The following is a 14,505-nucleotide window of genomic DNA, read 5'->3' on the forward strand; positions in this document are numbered from 1 at the left end:
TCACACCCCCTTCTGTAATTTTCCATTTCCCCATAGCCCCCTTTTTAGCTCCCACAGATTTCCCTAGCCTCTTTTTGTTCCCCGCTTTCACTTCCCTATAGCTGCATTTAGTTACCTCTCTGTTCTCCCTTTTAAAACTTCAGCCACCTTTGTCTTAGTTGGAGTTGAGCCCAGTTTATTTTGGGTCTCGCTTCCCTACTGCAGTAGTCTGAATAAAATCTGTCTTACGCCTTCAACAAGTGTCTGGTGCTGTTTCTCTTTAACAGGGCCAGTCCAGGACTTCCACTGATGGCTTCAGCCCTCACACCCCCAGGCCAGGAGCCAGCAGGACATCCCAGGCGCCACAGCAGGATCCATCTGGGGTCCACTGGGCCCCAGCAGAGTGCTGACACCTGCTTGCCATCATGGAGGAGCCTGCCATCAAGAGGTGCCTGAAGATGATTCAACTCAACACTTCAGTCTATGAAGATGTGGCCGGGTGTCTTCCGGTGCAGGAATATGTCTCGTATACACACCACTGTCATATCAAGTTCAAGGCCCTCAGGGTGCCTACAAGAAGGCCCACATGGCTATTCTGTGCTCTGGGCCAGCCCCTCAGGACTGCCCCTTCTATGAAGAGATGGATTGGGTGCTGCAGATCAAGAGATGGATTGGGTGCACCAGCCCAGCCAACCTCAGGGAGCAGACCCGGCCATGGGATCTTGACCACCACAACCAGCTGACCCAGGGAAGAAAAAAAAAAGTCATTAGCCGAAAGATGGGCCAGAAAGGTGCTCTCCTCAGCCGCAGCAGCAGCAGAGGCACCAGAACCAGAGGTGGAAGACGGAGACAGAGCATCAGTTTAAGCTAGAAGTGGAAGTGTTGGAGCTGCCCAGTGACCTCCGACTTGAAAGCCCGGCTGGTACCCAGACCAACAAGACAACCGAGATGGAGATTAGCCAGGATGCCTAAGAAACTGGGCCAGGTAAGTGGCCAAATGTGTTCTACCAAAGCCCTAATGCCATGGGACTGGGTGGAGAGGGAAGTCACAAGTGATAAAACCCAGGCTGAGATCCCCTCAAAGGACCTGGGGCTCCTGAAAATTTAAGAAAGCATGGTTTCACTGCTGGTGTTGGAACCTGCATATTAAAGCTGGAAAGGACACTGGGAGACCATCTTTGACTCTTACATTTTACAGATGAGAAAACTAAGCCAGGGGAAAGTAGTTTGCAGAAGGTGACAGACACTACAAGTTAATGCTAAGGCTGACACTAGAACCCCAGCACAATGATCCTTCCACCAGCTTATAACTGACTCTTGCCTTCAATGTACTTTATAATGGGGCATCATGGTAATCTCTTCCAGTTTTAAAACTGGGGCTTGGAAAAAAATGGGATAAGGAGAACAGCTAGTATTTCTCTCTCTTCTCCAACAGAAGTCCAGAGGGGACCAGTCTCCAGACAGAAACCAGCCTCAGAGAGAAACTTCGTCATCAGCTCCTGGCGTGTCTACAGTGCCCCCTAGAGCACAGGTAGGCCAAGTGCACCAGCTCCAGCCCAGAGCCTGACCCTTAGGTGCCACCTGAATGTTGTTGCCATGATTGCCACTTGATATGGCAGCGAACAGGCGCCTGGCCAGTGAACTGGCCTGGGAATCAGCTGCCCGGCTGCAGGGCCACTGAGACCAGCACAATTCCCACATGGCCGTCCTGGTCCAGATGGTCCACCTACACCCAGCCCCAGGAGGCAGTAGCCATTCTTCAGGACAGAATGGGCTGAGGGTGACAACTAACTGCCTGAACCTACACTGGAACATTCTTTCTTTTCTTTTTTTCTTAAAAGATATAATTTTTATTTATTTTTGGCTGCGTCAGGTCTTTGTTGCTGCACGCGGGCTCTCTCTCGTTGCGGCAAGCGGGGGCTACTCTTCGTTGCGGTGCACGGGCTTCTCATTGCAGTGGCTTCTCTTGTTGCTGAGCAGAGGCTCTAGGTGTGTGGGCTTCCGTAGTTGTGGCGTGTGGGCTCAGTAGTTGTGACACGGGCTCAGTAGTTGTGACATGCGGGCTGTAGAGCGCAGGCTCAGTAGTTGTGGCGCTTGGGCTTAGTTGCTCCACACATGTGGGATCTTCCCGGACCGGGGATCGAACCCATGTCCTCTGCATTGGCAGGTGGATTCTTATCCACTGCGCCACCAGGGAAGTCCAGAACATTCTTAATTGTGTGATATTATGGTAAGCATTTTGTGTATGAATTTTTTTAGTCTTTGTAAGCATAGATACTGCCTATTTTAGGCCTTAAGGTCTCAAAGCATCCTTGGTGTCTTATTTAGGGTGATTAGTAAAGAGAGTAGAATACACAGATAACTCATAATGCTCACCTCCAACTACTAATCCATGGGGATAGGTGTTTTAGTGGATATTTTCAAACTCCCTGAAGGGAAGACAGTTACTTGTGATGCTCTCTCACCAAATGATGGTAAAGCCATGGGGGAGTTTCTCTCTTTCTGTGCCTTTGACTGTCTCAACCTCTGCTCCATTGTTCAACTCCCCCCTCAGCCCAGGCCTCACTGAGGTCATGACCAGACCTCTAGGTAGGCACCTGCCTTCTGTGGTTCCAGAAGGTTGAGAATGTCAGGGACAGGAGAAGCAGGGCCCCTTCTCTCTTCCCTTCTACTGCCACCCAGCTCCACCCAGGAACTGGGACTGACTCTGATCATCAGCCAAACTCCCTGAGGCTCCAGAGAACGCTGCTGGGTCTACGGTGAGCAAGCACAGTGACAACATTTTCGCACGGGAAGTGGAGCGGTGCCAGAGCTCCCTGATCTCAGTGGGGCTCGCTCATGTTACAGAGAGAGAAGTTGAGGCCTGGAGAGATTCCAGGACCTTGGGGTCCTAGGAGATGGACTTCCCAGTTCAGAACTTGTCCAAGTTTAGGGTCCACCCAAAGCTTACTTTAATCTCAACAGACCCCCAACTCCTATCTTCCCAGCAGTATTCTCTCGGCAGAGTGCGGGTGCAAGTGAAACGTGGGCCTGAGGTGTGCTTTTACTCTCCCGATCAAGCTTTGAGTGCCACCCCTCCCCACTGGTCACTGATTCCAGCTGCTTAGGGTTCTGGGGCCCCAAGACCAGCCTTCCTCTCACCTCAAGCCTGAAACAGCTCAGGCCTAGGCTTGTTCCTCTTCCTTCTGACCCCCAGATTAGTAAATAAACACCTGCCGCATCTCAGCAGTGTCCCCTAAGCAAAACAAAGGCTTCCTTCTCTGCCTTATTTTCATCGTTAATATTAAAAACCACCTATTACCACACCACCACCGCTCCCAACCGATAAACCTTAAAGGAGGTAAAAAGAGTAAGAAAACTTTTTTTAAATGACACTTTTTAACTCCTAGAGCTTTCTCACTGTGGTATAGTCTTCACCCTGTAATCCTCCCCACACCCCACTACCCACTTTCCCACCCTCCCTCCACACACACCCACCCACCCTCCAGTGAGGTTTTTCACTTCTAGGACGTTGTGTTGAGGGAAGGAGAGAAAACTGGAAAAGGGGAGGGGCACACGGTAAACACAGCAAAATCAAATTACAGCTGGGTCTGGGGGTGGTCCAGCTCCATTCCTAAAGATGGGGAAGCCAAGGCTCCTGTCCAGCTCTGCAGAACTCCAGCCCGCGGTTTGCCTCTCACTCTTGCGGCTCAGCATCAACTGGGTGGGCGACGGTGGGCCGGGAGGTGGGCTGAGAGGGGCAGAGGAAAGGTTCTTGCCTTCTGAAAACTGTTGGAAAGGGCAGGGCAGCCGCAGAAACTACCTCTCCCAGTAATCCCTCAGGTTAACCCAGCCTGGAGAACGGACAGCCCCATCATCCAATGAGTTACTGGTCTGCAGTCCTACGATGGCCAATCACCACTACAAGAGGGTGGGTGCTTAACAAGGAAGAAGTTTCTGTGTGTTCTGATTGAGTACCCTCCACACACATGGCTGTACAGTTCAGTCTCCAGCCTTCCTACATACCCTGCTCACCTCCTAGCTGGTCCTCCTGCCCCCAGCTCCCTCTCCTTCCTCTCCAATTCATCCCTCTTTACTACTAAGGGTTATCTTCTTTAAAGGCCAAAGTGATCACGTCATCCCCTGATTAAATTCCATCAATGATTCCCTTTGGCTCTTAGGAATACGTTCAACCTCCTTAGCTTGGCCTGCGGCCCCTGCCTACCTCTGCAGCCCCATACTTCCCTTCCCACTCCCACCATGCCCTCCAGCCTGCAGAACTAACTGCCATTCTCCCAAAGGACCACAGTGTGTCACCCCTGTGCCTTCTGCAAGTCCCACTTGTGTTGTTTTAAGTAGCTAAGTTTGTGGCAATTTGTTACAGCAGCAGCAGGAAACTAATAAAGATTATTCTTTGAACAGAGTTGGTGCAGAGAAGGGCAGGTTTGTGTGCACAAGTGTAAATATAGATAGATAGATAGATAGATAGATAAATGTTTATGGCTTTATGGGTGATAAAAGCAGTGCTCAGGAAAGTTAAAGTTGTTAGATGGACCACTATCAACTGCTTGGGCTATAAACCAGCCATGCCCCTGACCAGCCTGCATGCCCTCTCCAGGCACTTTATAAAAAGATACAACACCTTGGAGCGTTACAAACATCAACGACAGAATAATCCTCAGGAATGGAAAAGGGAGGGAGGGCTAACATGGAAAGAAGAAAGAGGGCCTGAAGGTGGAATTCAAGTGAAAAAGCAGGATGGGTAGTCAGCACCCCGAGTTGGCCCGGCCTGGAATGCCAGGTGCCAGCTGATGGCTTGATGCACCTGGAACCCGAGCGGCCTTTGTGCCTCATCCTTTGCCACTCTGCAGGCTGGTTCTGCTCCACGCCATAGCGAGGGTGGAGGCTCTGGTCCAGCTCTGGGCATTGGACCTCTCCTCAGACAATACACAGATTGTGGAGCCAGGAACAGCCAGTGACCACGTCACAGATACACTCTGCTTCCCCGCGCCTTACCCTGACCACACTGCCCCCGGCCTCTCAGCTGCCTGAAGGCCTGCTCCACAGTGCCCCAGCCAGCCAAGAGCGCCTGTTGAAACACAGGTCCTCGGGGGTGATGGGTTGCTGGTACCGGGCTGTCAGCCCCTGATGGAGAGGGTACGCTCCACCACCCACGGGGACAAGCCCTGTGGCGCCCCCCCCTGTTTCTTTTTTTGGACGGTGGATGAGAGAGTGCCTGCATCTCCCCTATGGCAAAGCTGACTTGCTTCCAACACATGTGAATTATGGCCGGATCACGGGCAGCTGACAAACACTTGGCTGAAATGAAGGTCAGGACCAGCACGACATAAAGAATTACTGAAAGGCACCGACAGCTGTTCAGATAGTTCTTTTACATGTGCTTCCAGTAGCCCCAGCACACATTGGGACCTCTCCATGACCTCCTCTAGGTCAAGCCACCTTTTCTGGAGGTGCCAAAAGGTAGCACAGATGGCAACCCCGATGTCATGGAAGGCACACCAAGCCCTAGATCTACCCACACGGTCAGAGGCACCGGGGAAGCCAGCCAATAGGGTCCAACAGCTGCTTTCTGCGGCACAGAGAGCGGCAATTTCATGTGGGCGGGCTCCATTTGAAGATGGGGGCCCAGCTTTTTGCAGATACAGTAAAATGTCTCCTGAGACATCCGGAAGGCTTGCTTCCATCTGTGGGACTTAGTCTACACACTCAGAGGTCCTGCCAAAGATGAGGCAGTGTGGAGAGAGCCCTGGTCCTGGGGGCTCTTCTTGCAAGGAGGCAGGATATGGTGGCTCTATAAGCAGAGCGTGGCTGACCACGGATGGAGGATGGCTTGGTTCAGTGGGGTCAGAGCAGCCACCTCGCAGCCTCCCCACCCTCAGCCACAGTGTGGCAGCCATGCGGCCACTCCCCAGCTGGATCACCGAGTGTGCTTGGGAGTGGTGGGCATCGCTGAGCTGAGCTGAGCAGCGATGTGTGGGTGTGTATGCTTTTCCTCATGACGGTCAGTGACATTCTTCTCCCCCAGGTGGGTGTGGGCACCAGGAAGCTCAAGGCTGAGTTAGCTGATGAATATCAGGCCTGCCATTATGAACCGGCTAAGGGTGTGAATGTAATTACATCTGTGTAAACCACACATCTTCATCCTCTGCCCATTTTCTTACAGACTCAGCAATACAAAGAGCCAGGATAAAATAGCTCGGAGCAAATAAAACTAGGTTCTTAGTGGGGATTTCAGACTGTCTTCTCTTCTTCACAGACAGACTTCCTCTCCTTAATGACTCCTTCTAAAGGACTTTAAATTTCACCAGGCCTTCTGACTCTCTTCTCCAAGCAAACACATTGGTGAAATGCTATGGAAAGTCCCCTCCCACACACTGAAATGAAAGAGTGCCCTGAAAAACCAGACTGTTTCACAGGTTTTACTTGCCCTGATCATGCAGTGCTCCCACAAGGAAACACATGAAAAGATAGTACTTTTTTGGACAAAAAGACAAGATCATTTTCAATCTCAGGTTCCTGGCTTTTAGTTAAAATTTTAACTCTGGATTTTGACTTCATTATTATGAAGAAGGGCCTGCTTCACAGGAATGCAGAAAAAGGAAAGATGAATTATTCCTTAGAGCTTTCAGGATGAACAACCACAAGGAAGAACAGACTTTAATATTAGCACTGGCTATTTCTAGATCTGAGAGTTCTGGCATTGCCAACTCACATGGAATGCCCTTATGAGCTACCTAGAGCTGGAGCTAAGAGGCTTCAAAGGACTTCTGCTCACACCACTGCAGTGCCTTTCCTGATGCTTTTCCTCCTAATGAAAATTGACTTCCATAATATTATGTGTCCTTTAGGCTGCTCTTTCTCTAAGAGCCAGTGTCCATCCTAGACAGGACTAGGAGTCAGAAGATGATGCATTTGTATCCTAGCTCTGTAGGCTGTGTGATCTTAGGAAAGTTACCATCCCTCTCTGTTTTTCAAGTGAAAACAAATAGGTTAACTCACCTAACCCTAAAGTTCCTTGCTGCGCTAACATCCTCAGGTTCATTTCAAAGTCCAGATCCCACTCGATGTCAGCTGAGAAGGTGGCTGAAACTCTACATCTCAGAGCTTGTCTCCAGGTAGTTTAATAAATATAATGTGGTAAACATGATTAACTGAACAGTGCATTCCACAAATATTTATTGAGCCTTATTATGTTTAAGGAATTACAATAGGCACAGAGGATAAAGTGAAATAGCCATCACAGATACTAAATTTCATGTTGGTTTTTGGATCAGCAGCTTGGAGAAGGAATATGCAGTATTTAGTCATCCCCTTCTATGTAGCTGTTTGTAACTGAAAAGTCTGCTTGCTGTTAATTTTTGACTTGGGCAGGACTGAATATTCTGGCACTTAAGTCTTTAATGATTTAGATGATTCCTTTTATGGAGTAATTAAACATATTTCCTAAAACTCTATCTGGGGAAGAGTTTATTGGTCACTGTCACAACCTTGGGGCTGACTGTAGTCTCATTGTAATAGCATATTCCCTGCCCGTCAGGAAAATTACTCTCACTAAACTTTTGGCATCTTCCACTTGGAAATGACAATGTAGCTAACCCCCACTGATCAAGAGGAAATGTGAGTTTCTCTTCCGCTTTCTTTGCCTTATGATTTCCTTTGGTGTGAGACGTCTTCATGACCCATCTTCCGCAATACCTCCTCCTAACGTGTTCACAACTCCGGGCTTCCTCCTTAGTTACTGCTAACACCTTACTATCCTAGATGTCAGGGCTTTTCACAAATCATTTAAACTTCCTCTGAGCAGTCCCAGACTGATCTCACTAGACCCTATGAGGAGAGATGGAGGTGAAGGGGAGTTTCCAGCTAATTTTCTCCCCATCCCATTGCCTACATACGAAGCAAGTGCTTCTGCTGCTAATAAGCCGCTTTCTACTAATTGGTTGGTGAAAAGAGAAAGGAAAATGAAAGTTCCTACCTGGCCCCGCCCCACACCTTAAAAAAAAAAATGGATGAAGACGGTTTAAGAACTTTATTTTCCCATTTAGGTTCGAAACTTCTCTCACAGAAGCTGGTCCCCAGATCCCCTTTCTCAAATCCCTCCGTTCTGCCAAAGGTTTCCTCTCCCTCCCCGTACCCCGCCGCCCACAGTTTCTAAAGGAAAAGGTGTTTTGTTAAACTTGAAAACCTGCACTACGTCTTTGCAATGCAGGTGCCACCGATGAACAGAAAAGACTGACCTAAAATGCCTCGCTTTCCCTCCTCCCTGGTTCACCTCGAGAGGGACTTATGTTCACTGAATTTGAACTTCAGGCTCCAAGCGGAGGCAGGTAAGAACCCGCGGTCCTCGCCCCGCCCACAGCCCCCCCATCCCCAAGGCACTGGAAGCCGGCGGTCCGCGAGCTGTCCACTTGCAGCCCTCACCCACCCTGCAGCCCAGACTGCCCACCTACCCGCTCCTCCTCCAACTCCCGCCCCCCCACCCCCCAGCTCCTCCTCCCGCCGCCCCAACCCCCGCTCCTCCTCCCGCCCCCCACCCCCCGTTCCTCCTCCCGCCCCCCCACCCCCGTTCCTCCTCCTCCTCCCGCCCCTCCCCTCCCCGCCCCTCCCCGCCCCGCTCCTCCCCGCCCCGCTCCTCCTTCTCCTCCCGTCCCCGCCCCGCCCCCGCTCCGCCCCCGCTCCGCCCTCAGTCCTCCTCCCGCCCCTCCCTGCCCCGCTCCTCCTCCTCCCCCCCCGCCCCGCCCCGCCCCGCCCCGCCCCGCCCCGCCCCGCTCCGCCCCGCTCCGCTCCGCTCCTCCTTCTCCTCCCGTCCCCGCCCCGCCCCCGCTCCGCCCTCACTCCTCCTCCCGCCCCTCCCTGCCCCGCTCCTCCGCCTCCTCCCCCCGCCCCGCCCCGCTCCTCCTCCTCCTCGCCCCGCCCCGCTCCTCCTCCTCCTCCTCCTCGCCCCGCCCCGCTCCTCCTCCTCCTCCCCCCCGCCCCGCCCCGCCCCGCCCCGCCCCGCTCCGCTCCTCCTTCTCCTCCCGCCCCCGCCCCGCCCCCGCTCCTCCTCCTCCTCCTCCCGCCCCCCCACCCCCGCCTTACTATCTCTGACCCTCCTCAGGTTCTCTTCTCTCCCTCCCTCTCGTTCTTCGTTTCCCTCCTCCTCGCTTCCTCCAGGCCTACCTGAGTCACTTTTTTAAAGTACCTTTTTTTCTTTTTTTAATTTCCAGTTAACGGGAAGGTTTCAAAAGGAGTCAGAGGAATCCCCTCCTGCCGTTTACCTAAATTCGCCAATTGTCTCCTTTTGCCCCATTTGCCGGCCTTTACCCTCAGTAGGAGGGGCCCTCTCTCCCCCACCAGGCCACCCGGAGGTCTTTCCCGGCCACCCACTGAGGGCCCTGCAGTTCCAGGGATGGGAAGTTGACTTTGACGTTAAAGAAGTTAAAGAACTGCAAAACCCTCCTCAGGAGGGATGACTTCGAGTACCTTTTTAGACGTCGAAACCCTGGGCCGCTGACTTTGCCGCTATTCACACTTGAAGTGAGTTTATCAGCTTTTTTCCAGTCAGACTCTTAGCTGAAAGCAGATCCTCGCACAAAGAAGAGTTGATCCTTAGAGACAGGTCCAGGGCGAGGGTGTCGCCTGGCAGGGACCACCTGAATTGGATTCTGCAGTTTGGGAACTTGGCGCTCACCAAGGGAAAGCTAGAATGAAAAAAGTAGAGAACAGGGAGAGAAGAGAGAAATAAGTTCTCCAAGGAAAGAACAAACAAAGACCTAAACAAAACAAAACCTACACGTTCTGGCTTCCCACTTCCTCTCTTTGCAGTAAAGGTTTCCCTGAGCGACTACAAAACAAAATTCACATAAGTGATAGTCCTTGGTGCAAGAAGTCGGCCACCAGGGGACGTAGACTGTTGGAGAAACATAGGCTTAAATCAACCTGTAACGACAAAATTACTCAGGTTTTGTCAGCGCTGTTCTAGTTCTGTTGCTTCTACAACCAGCTGTGTGGCTTCCAGAGTCCAGTGTAGACGACTGGGAGGCTGTCTGCACCTGGGACGTTGAACACTCTCAGAGTCCAGGCTCATGGGCCGGGGGCTCAGACTGAAACCGCACACCTCGGATGGGACTCCAACCCACAGTCTTCCAACTGAAACCACACAACTTGTCTCAGGACTTAATGAAGCTCAGGTTCTTCATGTCTCGGCACAGAAGGAATTCAGTGAGAGGCAAAGTGATAGGTAAGAAATAGATTTATTAATAACCTTTGTAAAGAGGTTACAGGAAAATAGGGTACAAGAGGATGGTCATGCCCCAGGTCTCAGATGAGTCCCTGGGACAGGCCGTCAAGTGAGGTCCTTGGCTTCAGGCAGGAAAGAATTCAAGAGCAGAGCCATAGTAAAGTGAAAGCAGAGATACACATTCTATAGACAGAATGTGGTCCTTCTCAGAAGGCAAGAGCGACCCCAAAGGAATACGGGATAGTTAGTTTTTATGGGCTGGGTAATTTCATAGGCTAATGAGTAAGAGGATTATTCTAACTATTTGGGAGGGAGGGGTAGAGTTTTCTAGGAACTGGGTCACCACCCACTTTTTGGCCTTTTATGGTTGGCCTCAGAACCATCGTGGTGCCTGTGGGTGTGTCATTTAGCATGTTAATATATTACGAGTGTATAATGAGGCTCAAGGTCTACTGGAAGTTGAATCTTGCTGCCATCTTGGGCCTAATGGATTCTAACCAGTTGATGTCATATCCTCAATGGCTATGTCATTCTTTTAAAGGTTGTGCCCTGACGCCTTCCCTCCTGTCTCCAACATGCCTGTAGACTTGTTTTCTTTTAATTTTTAAAAATTAGTTGCTAACCTTAAAATATTAGATTTCTTATAAAAATCTCAATTTTCAGCTTTGGGGGGAAAGAAAGATTCATTCTTTCCATCACCACTGGACCTTTATTCCCCACATATTAGCAAAAGACAGTTATTAGATACGTTAGATGCAGTCCTTACTGCATCTGCAGCAGATGCACACGTTGCTTCCTGCCAGGTCCCTGCGAGCATTTGAGTGTGGGCCTCTGCCCTACTCCTCTGCTCTCTGGGAGCACTCCTCCCCAGAAGGCTGACCCTCATCTTCTGCACTTAGCCTACTCTCATACCTCCCAGGGACTCTGGTACCTTGACCTGCCTCTGCCAAGTCATGAGAAAATATTTTGGGAAGCCAGGTTGAAGCCATCAGTTGATATAAAACGTCTGGAAACTGAGTGATGAGAAAAGGAAGTGAATATGGTCATAGACAGTTAAACAAATTTTACTTCATCAACATAGACGAAAAGGAGTTGATAAAAAACTATCAGAAGACATATGAGAGGATATGGTTGTGATTAACATTGGTATCCTGTGCTTCATTCTTTCCCTCTTCTAGTCCCATGACTTTTAAGTTTATTGAAAATAATAATAATAATTACAGCTCTATTTATTGAATATTTACCATACACAAGGAACAGTGAGGTTAGTACTGTTAATATCCCCATTTTGTGGATGGGGAAGCTGATGCCTAGAGAGGTCAAGTTCCTTTCATATGCCACAAAGCTAGTGAGCACTGGTGGAGCTGGGATTTGAACCCGGGGTGTGATTCCAGATTGGGAGCTCTGGTGTCTGTGCCTTGGAACATCCTGAGGTCAGGGAACTGAGTCTGCCTTTTTGTATCTCTCCAGAGAGATATAGATGCTCAGAAACTATTAAATGATAGGAAGTAAGGATAGGAGAAATGGTGGGGGGGGAGAGAAAAGGAGAAGGGAAGAAAAGAAAAATGGTGGTGAGAGGGATAGAGTTATCTTTAGGAATATGTAAAGCTGCCCTCATTCTGATTGATTACCTGGTAAATACCTACTCTTATTTCCAGTCCTAATCTCAGTGATTCCTCCTCTATGAATCCTTTTCTGACTCAGATGTTAAGTGGCTGCAGCACTGCACCTAGTTCATGCCTCCATTGCTGCACTTTTCATGATTACTGTAATTTTACATACCTGTGTTGACAGAAGAAAAACACAACCTAAGAGTTTCAAGTTAAGTTTTATTCAGGGACCTGAATGAGGACTATAGCCTGGGAGACAGCCTCTCAGTTACTCTGAGGATCTGCTCCAAAGAGGTGAGGGAGGAGCCACGGTATATAGTTTTTGTTGGGAAAAAAAAAAAAGCATCAAAAGATCACTGCTAAATACAAAAACACAGACATCTCAAGTTAATGATTTTAGTGCTTTTCTACATGTGGGAAGATGCAAGAGTCTGGGCTCATTGAAATTATTCCTTTGATATTCATCTTAACTTTGTAGGGCCAGTATCCTGTTTTTCTCCATGCTGAATTCCCCAAAGGACACACCGTCAGGGTCAGCTGCAGTGGCTGATGGCTTGATTGTGGGCAACATTCATTGTTTACTGGAATGACAGGCAACATTCCCTTTCCACACCTCTCTCCCACGCTAGGCTCTGAGCTCTTTGAAGGTAGGGTCTCTCTGGCTGCTGCCTAGTACTTAGTATGGGCACAAAATCTGTAAATCAATGAATGGCCTTTTATGGGGCATGATCACATATTAACAAATAATACCCTTCTATCCTCTTACTACTCAGCATCTGCTTTTTGTATGGTTTGAAGTGAAATTTGGGAAGCCTACAGAGGAGTAATGATGATCCCCTCCATTTTATATTTGTGCATTCTGAACCCACGAAGTCAGAGAGAATAGGAAGGAAAATAGGAAGAGGGATGCAAGACCAAGGAAGCTTCAAAGCTGTATATGCCACAACTTCTACAGGCAGCCTGTTTATTCATTCCACAACTATTAAGCACCTACTGAGTGGTGGTGCTGTGCTTGGCAGTCAGATACAGCTGTAAGCAAAACAGTCAAGATTTCTTTTCTCATAAAGCATAAATGCTAGTGGGGGAAAAGAAATAATAAACAAGTAATTAAACACATACATAAGATTTTTTTTTAAATAGTAGGTTCTATGAAAGAAATAAAGCAGGGAGGTGGAGCAGAGTGAGCAGGCTGGGCACTCTAGGATGGGTGATCAGGGAAGCCTCCCCTGTGGAGGTGACCTTTAAGCTGAGACCTGAATAATGAGATGGAGCCAGACCTGAGTATCTGTGGAGAAGAGTGTTTTGTGCAAAGGGAACAGCAAGTGCAAAAACACTGATTAGCAGGTATACTATTTTTATTTTTATTTTTATTTTTGGGGGCCACGCCACATGGCTTGCAAGATCTTAGTTCCCCGACCAGGGATTGAAGCCGGACCATGGCATTGAAAGCACCAAGTCCTAACCACTGGACCAACAGGGAATTCCGTTTTTAAATACAAGCAATATGATCGCTGATATTCAGACCATTTATAATGTGGCTATGCATCTTATCTAACTAACCTGGTTATCTCTTCTCTCATTAGCCATCCCTCCCTTTAAAAGAGCTAGTGCCCTCCCCCACATCCAAAATTCATCCATGTCCCGGTTTTTTTTTTTTTCACTCTTCTTTCTTCTGAAATATTCTTTTCTCTCCTTTGTCCTTCAAGGCTTACTTAAAATTCCATCTGCTCCATTAAAAATTATTTTTCACATGGAGCTCTTCAGTACCTTGATTGTGGTGGTGGATAGGCAATACTGCATGGGTGATAAAATTATATAGATTTTAATACACACACACACACACAAATGAGTACAAGTAAAACTGGGGAAATCAGAATCAGATCAGCAGTGTCAATAACCTGATTGTAAAATAGTACTATAATTTTGCAAAATATAACCACTGGGGGAAATTGGACAGTGTACAGAGGAGCTCTCTGTTTTATTTCTTACAACTGCATGTAAATCTACAACTGTCTCAATTTTTTAAAGTAAATAACCAAAAAAATTACATTTTTCCTGGAAACGAGGAAATTTTAAATTCTTTATTAATTTGAAAATAATAGATTTTCAATTCGCTATGAATCCATGTCCTCCAGTCTACACATTTCTAACTTGCTGATGATAATAAGCAAAAGGCATTGTCTAAATAAAAACATACCAGTCTTTTACCCTATCAAAAAACCATTCCAGCAAGATTCATCTGGAATAATGTCTTCTCAGGGAAAACTTGCTGGCACCTAGAAATGATTTCCTTCCCCCTTTTGATGTTCACATATTGCCCTTCAAGAACTTTGGCGAGGACTGGCTCCTACAGTCTGAAGAATCAACTTTCTTCCCCTTTTCCCAAACTGGAACAGTGTGTACCCATCAACAGTCCTCTGGCACCCCTCCCTGGCTCCATAGTCCCTGGAAACCTGCCAACAATCTTCTCATATATAAATTCTATTGGTACCCCAGCTGGAATTGGTCCAAGCTTGGAGACAGCTCATTTAAAGGCAGGCATGCATTCTCTTACAATATCCCATTCATTTTGTGCTTCAGCATCTTCCTACTGATATCTGTATGATGTGTATCCAACGTCACAAAAGCTAGAGCAGGTAAAACTGGTGTTCTGAGGTGGGAGCCAGGAGGTCCTGGATGCAAATCCATATCCCGTCA

The 14,505-nt window shown here is 48.6% G+C and overlaps 1 protein-coding gene and 1 pseudogene across 2 annotated transcripts in view; both read left to right on the plus strand.

Moving 5' to 3' along the window:
• Positions 1 to 288: 288 nt before the first annotated feature.
• Positions 289 to 5,154, plus strand: LOC309608028 (annotated as a pseudogene). Its single transcript has 2 exons — positions 289 to 839; positions 1,599 to 5,154. The product of its transcript is annotated as an uncharacterized misc_RNA (transcript).
• The window catches only part of PAQR8 (progestin and adipoQ receptor family member 8), a 104,229-nt gene continuing 90,547 nt past the window's right edge, over positions 824 to 14,505 (plus strand). Inside the window, exons 1-4 of the mRNA XM_082346273.1 lie at positions 824 to 964; positions 1,415 to 1,510; positions 8,189 to 8,306; positions 9,186 to 10,198. The gene's annotated coding sequence lies outside the window, so the exon portion shown is untranslated. The remainder of the gene's footprint in view (positions 965 to 1,414; positions 1,511 to 8,188; positions 8,307 to 9,185; positions 10,199 to 14,505) is intronic.

The sequence above is a fragment of the Balaenoptera borealis genome (assembly GCF_965194805.1).
Source record: "Balaenoptera borealis genome assembly, chromosome: 12".
Classification (NCBI taxonomy): Eukaryota; Metazoa; Chordata; class Mammalia; order Artiodactyla; family Balaenopteridae; genus Balaenoptera; species Balaenoptera borealis.